A 10,896-nucleotide genomic window follows, 5' to 3' on the forward strand; every position below is an offset into this window, starting at 1 on the left:
AGATTGATTTAGAAGTGGGTCAGGATGTAATTTTAAAGCTTTATTTTGTGTGCAGCCGTGCAGCCAGTATCTCTCAGAAAAAAAGGCTTGCTTGTCTGAAAGATAAAATATTTGTCTCGATTTTCATTGATGAAAATCGAGACAAATATTTGGGTCAGAAGTGAAGCAGAGCAGATCCCCGTTAGGGGAAGTTCCCACTAGTCCTAGTCCTGGTATTAAGGAAGGCATGTTGAAGTTGTTTTTACATATCTGTGGTAGGCTATGTGTTGCACTAAAGCAGGTTAAGTTATGTTAGAAATGTGTGACAATGAAAAAAACCCCCATTTAATTATGGTGAATTATTATTATTTGTTGATTTTCAATTCAACAAATTTATTGCCAACAGTACAACTAAAGGTGATTAATAGTGTATCTCAACAGAATCATATGTTTTATTTTTGTAAATTGAACAAAACTGGATCTGGTTTGTTAGCTATATGGAAGTATTACATTTATTTGTGAACTTTAAAATCAGTTTGGGGTTTGAAATATACACCAGTGGACCCTAGAACTAGTGGACACTAGGACCAGTGGACTCTAGCATTCTAGGACCAGTGACCTCTAGGACCAGTGGACCCTAGCATTCTAGGACCAGTGAACCCTAGGACTAGTGGACTCTAGGACCAGTGGACTCTAGAACCAGTGGACCCTAGGACTAGTGGACTCCAGGACCAGTGGACTCTAGGATCAGTGGACTCTAGCATTCTAGGACCAGTGACCTCTAGGACCAGTGGACCCTAGCATTCTAGGACCAGTGGACCCTAGGACTAGTGGACTCTAGGACCAGTGGACTCTAGAACCAGTGGACCCTAGGACTAGTGGACTCCAGGACCAGTGGACTCTAGAACCAGTGGACTCTAGCATTCTAGGACCAGTGACCTCTAGGACCAGTGGACTCTAGCATTTTAGGACCAGTGACCTCTAGGACCAGTGGACCCTAGCATTCTAGGACCAGTGGACCCTAGGACTAGTAGACTCTAGGACCAGTGGACTCTAGAACCAGTGGACCCTAGGACTAGTGGACTCCAGGACCAGTGGACTCTAGGATCAGTGGACTCTAGCATTCTAGGACCAGTGACCTCTAGGACCAGTGGACCCTAGCATTCTAGGACCAGTGGACCCTAGGACTAGTGGACTCTAGGACCAGTGGACTCTAGAACCAGTGGACCCTAGGACTAGTGGACTCCAGGACCAGTGGACTCTAGAACCAGTGGACTCTAGCATTCTAGGACCAGTGACCTCTAGGACCAGTGGACCCTAGCATTCTAGGACCAGTGGACCCTAGGACTAGTGGACTCTAGGACCAGTGGACTCTAGAACCAGTGGACCCTAGGACTAGTGGACTCCAGGACCAGTGGACTCTAGAACCAGTGGACTCTAGCATTCTAGGACCAGTGACCTCTAGGACCAGTGGACTCTAGCATTTTAGGACCAGTGACCTCTAGGACCAGTGGACCCTAGCATTCTAGGACCAGTGGACCCTAGGACTAGTGGACTCTAGGACCAGTGGACTCTAGAACCAGTGGACCCTAGGACTAGTGGACTCCAGGACCAGTGGACTCTAGGATCAGTGGACTCTAGCATTCTAGGACCAGTGACCTCTAGGACCAGTGGACCCTAGCATTCTAGGACCAGTGGACCCTAGGACTAGTGGACTCTAGGACCAGTGGACTCTAGAACCAGTGGACCCTAGGACTAGTGGACTCCAGGACCAGTGGACTCTAGAACCAGTGGACTCTAGCATTCTAGGACCAGTGACCTCTAGGACCAGTGGACCCTAGCATTCTAGGACCAGTGGACCCTAGGACTAGTGGACTCTAGGACCAGTGGACTCTAGAACCAGTGAACCCTAGGACTAGTGGACTCCAGGACCAGTGGACTCTAGGACCAGTGAACCCTAGGACTAGAGGAATCTAGGACTAGTGAACTGTAGGACCGGTGGACCCTCCCCCTGGTTAGAACTCGACTGGGAGACCGCTTTGGGAGACCAGGGGTTGTGTGTGTTTCTCCATGTACAGGTGGAGCTGCATCCGGTGTAAAACCTGTGTCAAATCCCAATGCGGATCTGTTCTGGATCTGTTGTGGTGACCCTGAACAAATGGGGCGTATGAAAGACAAACAACAACCCCAATTACCTCAATATCTGCCAAAACAAATCCTTTAGGGCAATCCTGGGGCCGATCATCATCTGTGTATCATGTTTGGTGGAAAAAGGCCAAAGGTTCCGGGAGGAGCAGAGGAACAAATCGACAGAGAAACACTGCAGAAATTAAAGTAAGATAAAATCTGTCATGTCAGAAAGAGAAAATACCACAAAGACACAAACATCAGGAACTTCCCCGCCTGCTGGAAACAGGCTGAACGGCATCCATACATTAACAATTATGTGCCGCAAACTGCAAGTTAATGAATGCCGACTGACGTAATAACGCGTCGCGGTAACATAATTAGGCTTTTAAGTGCTTTGCTGGTAGCACGCTGACTGTAAGGGATTACTTTGCCTTTAAGTTGCAGTTCAGGGCAGCAGTATTAGTGAGTGACTTTGTTTTGCTGTCAAATATAATGTTGCGAGCAGTGAAACATTTTTATCATCTTCATCTTCAGATAAGCAGTCACGTGGAGCGGCGCCCCCTCTCAGCCGCCGGGGGAAATTCTTCCTGTTATGTCTTCTCTGAAAAACGATTCGCTCGCAGGCTTGTCCGAACTGTTTGAACTTCTGCAGTGCTTCAGTCACAGGGAAGGTCACAGTGAGACTCGAAAACATTTTTGAAAAATATTTTTGCTTTCAGGTGACGGGAAGCTGTGCGTTGTTCAGCGCCTGTGAAGCTCCAACTTTCAGATCCCTGTGGATCCACACGGAGTAGACTCTCAGGTCTGTTTTAGCCAACTGTTTGTAGATGTCCTTGAAGTGCTGATTTAAGAGGATTCAGGGAAAACTGAGCCCAGAACTGCTTCACTGGTGATACATGATTCACAATGAGTGAACCACGGATGACTAGGAAAAAAAAAATAAAAACACTCCAAAGTAAAAATACAAGTAAACAAAAGCCATCAGAGATTTCTGATGACTGCCAATCTGGTTCTGGATCACCTCCAAAATTGAGTGGAGTCTTCCATGTCCTAATATCTATCTGTGGTGCAAATTTGCTGAGAATCCGTGAAGTTGTTTTGAAGTAATCCTTCAAAGCCTATATAAAGTGAAACTTGATTCGGAATCCAGATCTGGATCCAGATCACCTCCAAAAATTAATGGAGTCTTCCATGGCCTAATATCTATCTGTGATAAAAATGTCATCAAAATTCGTGCAATATTTTTGACTTAATCTTGCTCACAGACAGACAAATAAATGAATAAATGCAGATGATTCCTTGGCGAACATAATAATTTACTAAAGGTTTGCATGTGTAAAAACATGTGCAAACATCACTGCACTCACAAATTCACCTGCATGCTGAGTTACAATCCACTTTTCTTCAAATGTGTCCCCACTGACCTGTGGAGTCCCTCAAGGCTCCATTCTAGGTCCTATTCTTTTCCTTTTGTACATGTTGCGTCTCAGCAGTATCTTTCGAAAATACCAAATATCTTTCCATTGCTTTGCCAATGATGTCGAACTTTTCCTGCCACTGAGGTCATTAGGCAATGACCCAATGCAGCCATTATTGGATTGTTTGAGTGAGGTCAAATCTTGGATGAGTGCTAACCTATTAAATCTTTCTGTCATTCCTGTTTGAGGAACCTTGGATTGATTTTTGACAGCCATTTTAAATTTGATAAGCAGATCAGTGCTGTTGTTAGAACAAGTTTCTTCCAACTTTGTCTCCTAGCCAAGTCCAAGCCATATTTTTCTAGGATTGACCTTGAGAAGGTTTTCCACGCCTTCGTCACAAGTAGACTAGATTATTGTAACTCTGTACGTTGGCTTGGATCAGACCTCTCTAAACCCGCTCCAGCTTATTTAGAACACTACTGCTCGTCTTCTTTCTGGAAAGAAAAAGTCCGACCACATTACAGTGGTCTTGGCTACTCTTCACTGGCTGCCGGTCCGTTACCAGATTGACTTTAAATTTCTTTTGTTTTTAAAGCCCTCAATGGTCTGGCTCCAGTGTATCTTTCAGAGCTTCTTTTTCTTACACCCCAACCAGAGCCTTAAGGTCTTCTGATCAACTGTTGCTGGAGGTGGCTAAAACCAGATTAAAGATGAGAGGTGACAGAGCCTTTGCAGCGGCTGCCCCCAGCCTCTGGAATAGTCTTCCCTTTGATTTTAGATCATCCCTGTCCTTAGAGAATTTTAAATCCTCTTTCTTTTCTGTGGTGTTTCCTAAATGAGTGATTACATCTCTATTTCACCTTAGTATTTCTTCTGTTTATCCTGTGGCTTAATGCTGACAAATTATACCTTATTTGTAGTGTGTCAGTAGAATGGTCTAAGCAGACGGTCACCCCTTTGAGTCTGGTCTGCTTGAGGTTTCTTCCTCAAATCATCAGAGGAAGTTTTTTTTCTTACCACTGTCTCCTGTGTGCTTGCTCTGGGGGTTGGTAAGGTTAGACCTTACTTATGAGTTACACCTGAGGCAGCTTTGTTGTGATTTGGTGCAATGTAAATAAAATAAATGAAATTAAATTGAATCAAATTTTTACTCTTTATTTTTCTTGGTCTCTTATTTGTTTTATTGCTGTAGAAATGCCTTGGGCTCTGAATGGCAACCAACCGGGCACACAACCAGTCCATCCCCACCTCTCAAAAGTCACCATTAAGCTCTTTGTGGAGTTCTCTGGTTGTAGGGGAGATGAACCAGATGTGTTTGGACAACTGTAAGATGTTGGGACAAGACTAATCTTGGCTTAGTGGTTATCACTGTTGTCTCATTGCAAGAAGGTCCTGGGATTGCTTCCCACCTAGTCCTTGTGGAGTTTGCATGTTCCCCCTTGTTCCCTCTGTGTGCTCCAGCTTCCACCCACTGCCAAAGACATGCAGGTTAAGTGATCTGGAGACTCTAAATTGACTGTGTGATCAAGTAAATGTGTTTGTCTTTGTATATGTGGCCCTGCGTTGGGCTGGTGACCTGTCCAGGGTGGGCCCTGCCTCTCACCCAGTGACCGTGGGGATATTCAAATGCATATGTATCACATTGGCGTAATTCAATTCATAAAGTATATAAAAGCAAGAATATACAATAAAACAAGCAAAAACTAATACATTTACTGTAAAATTGTATAAACAAACAATAATACAAGGCTTTGACAAGGTGATAAAAATTTGAATGAGATATATATATATATATATATATATATATATATATATATATATATATATATATATATATATATAGTAAAAAAGTAGTTTAAAAAAAAGAACAAAGTTAAAGACTTTTAAAAATAAAATTTGATATTGCCATTGTGATGCACCGATCCCTGGGCTGATTTGGGCCAAAGTGTCAGGTTTTGCTGCATCATGGAAAAAAACAAAAATATTTCAAATAAAATGAAGTTATTGTTGTTAAAACCATGTATTCTAACTAATTAGTACATAAAAAGTTGTGTATCAAATCCAACAATATCAACTTTACCTTCAAGTGAAGATCTCCACTCTTTGATTTGACAGTTGGCACGCTGATATCATACTTGACTAGAAACATATTCTTCATCTGACTTTTTGCTGAATGTAAGGACATAAGATTTCTTACAATTGAGAGCTGTGTCACAATAACACACAAATTACCACCAATAATATCATTTGCATCATTGGCAAATCTTTTGGATAAATATTTAATTTTTACATTTGTATTGTTGAATATGGTTTGAAGTAAGCTAACATAGCGGCAGTGTATCTGTGCTAATGCACTACACATACCATTTAGTAATGGAAGAAACCTTGTATGTGTTGTATAAGACAAATTTAGCCTTTGTCTTATCTGTTCCACATGGTTTGAAAATGTAGAACATTTTTGTCCTTAAAGTTCCAGCACTGAGCACCGTTAAAATGTGAACACTTTGTATTAAATATATTGATTACAATATCTGTGTTACACCTGCCTATGGATGCTAACATATGGTTAACACAATATCCAGTCTAATCTTATTTCTGTACTCTCTGACATACCACTATCCAGTTAATTTCCCAGATGTCTGAAATGATCCACCCAAGTAAGAACATTACCATTCAACATACCATTAACACTTTGAATATCATGTTTTCCTCTTACTGAAAACCATACTAACAGATTTAGTTGGGTTATACTTAACATTCTATTGAAAATTCTTCACAAACTCTTTAGCATATCATTCAGACCTGTAATAGTTGGTGACAGTAAAGTTAGGTCATCTGCATCAACAATGACACCATAAAAATGTTTGCCAATACAACACCTAAGTAACAATTCGTCTAAATACACAAAGAATAAGACAGGAGAAATACCCCCACCTTATCTTATACCGTTAGATGAAGAAAATAAGTCAGAAACAGGACCCTTCCATCTTGTGCACATTGTAAACCCAAACAAGTTAGCAGAACTCAAAAATACTGAGGTAATCAGTTGCCACAATATTTTTGAGTTCATAAACGGCGTGTACACCGCCAACCCGTTCACATCTCTAACCGTTTTTCCCCACTTGGCGACACACCCGCCGAGGAACAAACTCTGGTTATTGGCGACTCTGTTTTGACAAATGTGAAGTTAGCGACACCAGCAACCATAGTCAATTGTCTTCCTGCCAGAGCAGGCGACATTGAAGGAAATTTGAAACTGCTGGCTAAGGCTAAGCATAAATTTGGTAAGATTGTAATTCACGTCAGCAGTAATGACACCCAGTTACGCCAATCGGAGGTCACTAAAATTAACATTGAATCGGTGTGTAACTTTGCAAAAACAATGTCGGACTCTGTAGTTTTCTCTGGGTCCCTCCCCAATCGGACCGGGAGTGACATGTTTAGCCACATGTTCTCCCTGAATTGCTGGCTGTCTGAGTGGTGTCCAAAAAATGAGGTGGGCTTCATAGATAATTGGCAAAGCTTCTGGGGAAAACCTGGTCTTGTTAGGAGAGACAGCATCCATCCCACTTTGGATGGAGCAGCTCTCATGTCTAGAAATCTGGCCAATTTTCTTAAATCCTCCAAACCGTGACTTTCCAGGGTTGGGACCAGGAAGCAGAGTTGTAGTCTTACACACCTCTCTGCAGCTTCTCTCCCCCTGCCATCCCCTCATTACCCCATCCCCGTAGAGACGGTGCCTGCTCCCAGACCACCAATAACCAGCAAAAATCTATTTAAGCATAAAAATTCAAAAAGAAAAAATAATATAGCACCTTCAACTGCACCACAGACTAAAACAGTTAAATGTGGTCTATTAAACATTAGGTCTCTCTCTTCTAAGTCCCTGTTAGTAAATGATATAATAATTGATCATATTGATTTATTCTGCCTTACAGAAACCTGGTTACAGCAGGATGAATATGTTAGTTTAAATGAGTCAACACCCCCGAGTCACACTAACTGACAGAACGCTCGTAGCACGGGCCGAGGGGAGGATTAGCAGCAATCTTCCATTCCAGCTTATTAATTAATCAAAAACCCAGACAGAGCTTTAATTCATTGAGAATGACAGCCTCAACACTGCATTTAATCTATTGTTAGACTCGATTGGCTTTGCTCAAAATGAGTCCAACCACCACTTTAATCATACCTTAGATCTTGTTCTGACTTATGGTATGGAAATTGAAGACTTAACAGTATTCCTTGAAAACCCCCTTCTGTCTGATCATTTCTTAATAACATTTACATTTACTCTGATGGACTACCCAGCAGTGGGGAATAAGTTTCATTACAGTAGAAGTCTTTCAGAAAGCGCTGTAACTAGGTTTAAGGATATGATTCCTTCTTTATGTTCTCCAATGCCATATACCAACACAGGGCAGAGTAGCTACCTAAACTCTGTGAGTGAGATAGATTATCTCGTCAATAGTTTTATATCCTCATTGAGGACACCTTTGGATGCTGTAGCTCCTCTGAAAAAGAGAGCTTTAAATCAGAAGTGCCTGACTCCGTGGTATAACTCACAAACTCGCAGCTTAAAGCAGATAACCCGTAAGTTGGAGAGGAAATGGCGTCTCACTAATTTAGAAGATCTTCACTTAGCCTGGAAAAAGAGTCTGTTGCTCTATAAAAAGCCCTCCGTAAAGCTAGGACATCTTACTACTCATCACTAATTGAAGAAAATAAGAACAACCCCAGGTTTCTTTTCAGCACTGTAGCCAGGCTGACAAAGAGTCAGAGCTCTATTGAACCCAGTATTCCTTTAACTTTAACTAGTAATGACTTCATGACTTTCCTTGCTAATAAAATTTTAACTATTAGACAAAAAATTACTCATAACCATCCCAAAGACGTATCGTTCTCTTTGGCTGCTTTCAGTGATGCCGGTATTTGGTTAGACTCTTTCTCTCCGATTGTTCTGTCTGTGTTATACTCAAAAATTTAAACGCAACACTTTTGGTTTTGCTCCCATTTTGTATGAGATGACCTCAAAGATCTAAAACTTTTTCCACATACACAATATCACCATTTCCTTCAAATATTGTTCACAAACCAGTTGAAATCTGTGATAGTGAGCACTTCTCCTTTGCTGAGATAATCCATCCCACCTCACAGGTGTGCCATATTAAGATACTGATTAGACACCATGATTAGCGCACAGGTGTGCCTTAGACTGCCCACAATAAAAGGCCACTCTGAAAGGTGCAGTTTTGTTTTATTGGGGGGGGGGGGGGATACCAGTCAGTATCTGGTGTGACCACCATATGCCTCATGCAGTGCAACACATCTCCTTCGCGTCATCCAAGAAGAGAACACCTCTCCAACGTGCCAAACACCAGCGAATGTGAGCATTTGCCCACTCAAGTCGGTTACGACGACGAACTGGAGTCAGGTCGAGACCCTGATGAGGACGACGAGCATGCAGATGAGCTTCCCTGAGACGGTTTCTGACAGTTTGTGCAGAAATTCTTTGGTTATGCAAACCGATTGTTCCAGCAGCTGTCCGAGTGGCTGGTCTCAGACGATCTTGGAGGTGAACATGCTGGATGTGGAGGTCCTGGGCTGGTGTGGTTACAGGTGATCTGCGGTTGTGAGGCTGGTTGGATGTACTGCCAAATTCTCTGAAACGCCTTTGGAGACGGCTTATGGTAGAGACATGAACTTTCAATACACGAGCAACAGCTCTGGTTGACATTCCTGCTGTCAGCATGCCAATTGCACGCTCCCTCAAATCTTGCAACATCTGTGGCATTGTGCTGTGTGATAAAACTGCACCTTTCAGGGTGGCCTTTTATTGTGGGCAGTCTAAGGCACACCTGTGCACTAATCATGGTGTCTAATCAGCATCTTGATATGGCACACCTGTGAGGTGGGATGGATTATCTCAGCAAAGGAGAAGTGCTCACTATCACAGATTTAGACTGGTTTGTGAACAATATTTGAGGGAAATGGTGATATTGTGTATGTGGAAAAAGTTTTAGATCTTTGAGTTCATCTCATACAAAATGGGAGCAAAACCAAAAGTGTTGCGTTTATATTTTTGTTGAGTGTATGTGTCGACGCGGGTTGAGGAGCGGACCTGCGTCTGACGGAACCCAGCGCTAAAAATAACCAGAAAGCGGTTCCAATAACAAAACAATTTATTTTTCCACCCTCTGGTGCATAACAAAGTGTATGAACAAAAGATGCGTCAGTCTGGTGGAGTGAAGGCTGGCACGCTCTTCAGCGCCTAAAAGGATCGAAGCCCGGCGCTTCTGGACTCACTTTTACCGCCAAACACCCCCCAGGTGGACACGACAAACCGACTCTCTGCGAAGGATAGAAGAGGTGAGGTAAGTCAGCAGGTACAACCAATATCCTTCAAAAGGCACACACTATCAGCAACACATTCAGGTCTGTATTTAAGCTTTATGTAAATGAGCAGCTTCTCACAACAGGTGGAGGATCTCCAGTCCGCACGCCACGGCAGTGAGAAGCGAGCTGCACAATTCTCATCACAATTCAAATATACTGCATAACAAAATACCAAGTTACTATCAACAATTAGACAAACAATTAATCACCTCTGATGTGTGCTGACAGCATGTGTCCCTCACCCTTCTTCCTTCACGATGTGTCAAACCCAGGCGCGGTCCTCAGCGTCTCACAAACGAACATCACAAGGTCGAGTTCCCGGCAATTCTGCTTGAATCACACATGGCTTAAATGCAGAACGCCATCCCATTATCTGCTTCAGCTGAAAGTCTTTAAGGTTGCACGTGAGCACCATCCACAGGTGCTGCACATAACGTTGATGAGGGTGAAGGACTCTTCTGCCAGCACCTTCTCCACAGACAAATCAGTTTTCATACCACCTGGAGAGCAAAGAAAAGAAAAGAACACCAAAATGTCCAGCCACACACCCCCCAACACACAACAGTCTGAGTTATTTTCATTAGTTACTTCCTCCAAACCATCAACATGTCTATTAGACCCCATTCCTACCAGGCTGCTCAAGGAAGCCCTACCATTAATTAATGCTTCGATCTTAAATATGATCAATCTATCTTTTTTAGTTGGCTATGTACCACAGGCTTTTAAGGTGGCAGTAATTAAACCATTACTTAAAAAGCCATCACTTGACCCAGCTATCTTAGCTAATTATAGGCCAATCTCCAACCTTCCTTTTCTCTCAAAAATTCTTGAAAGGGTAGTTGTAAAACAGCTAACTGATCATCTGAAGAGGAATGGTCTATTTGAAGAGTTTCAGTCAGGTTTTAGAATTCATCATAGTACAGAAACAGCATTAGTGAAGGTTACAAATGATCTTCTTATGGCCTCAGAC

At 42.5% G+C, this 10,896-nt stretch overlaps 1 long non-coding RNA gene across 1 annotated transcript; it reads right to left on the reverse strand.

Moving 5' to 3' along the window:
* Positions 1–1,849: 1,849 nt before the first annotated feature.
* Positions 1,850–9,587, reverse strand: LOC117513377. The gene is made up of 3 exons (XR_004561597.1): positions 9,575–9,587; positions 7,964–7,970; positions 1,850–1,952 (listed from the first exon to the last, which is right to left on the reverse strand). It is a non-coding gene; the product is annotated as an uncharacterized LOC117513377 (long non-coding RNA).
* Positions 9,588–10,896: the final 1,309 nt, after the last annotated feature.

Source organism: Thalassophryne amazonica, chromosome 7, assembly GCF_902500255.1.
Source record: "Thalassophryne amazonica chromosome 7, fThaAma1.1, whole genome shotgun sequence".
Classification (NCBI taxonomy): Eukaryota; Metazoa; Chordata; class Actinopteri; order Batrachoidiformes; family Batrachoididae; genus Thalassophryne; species Thalassophryne amazonica.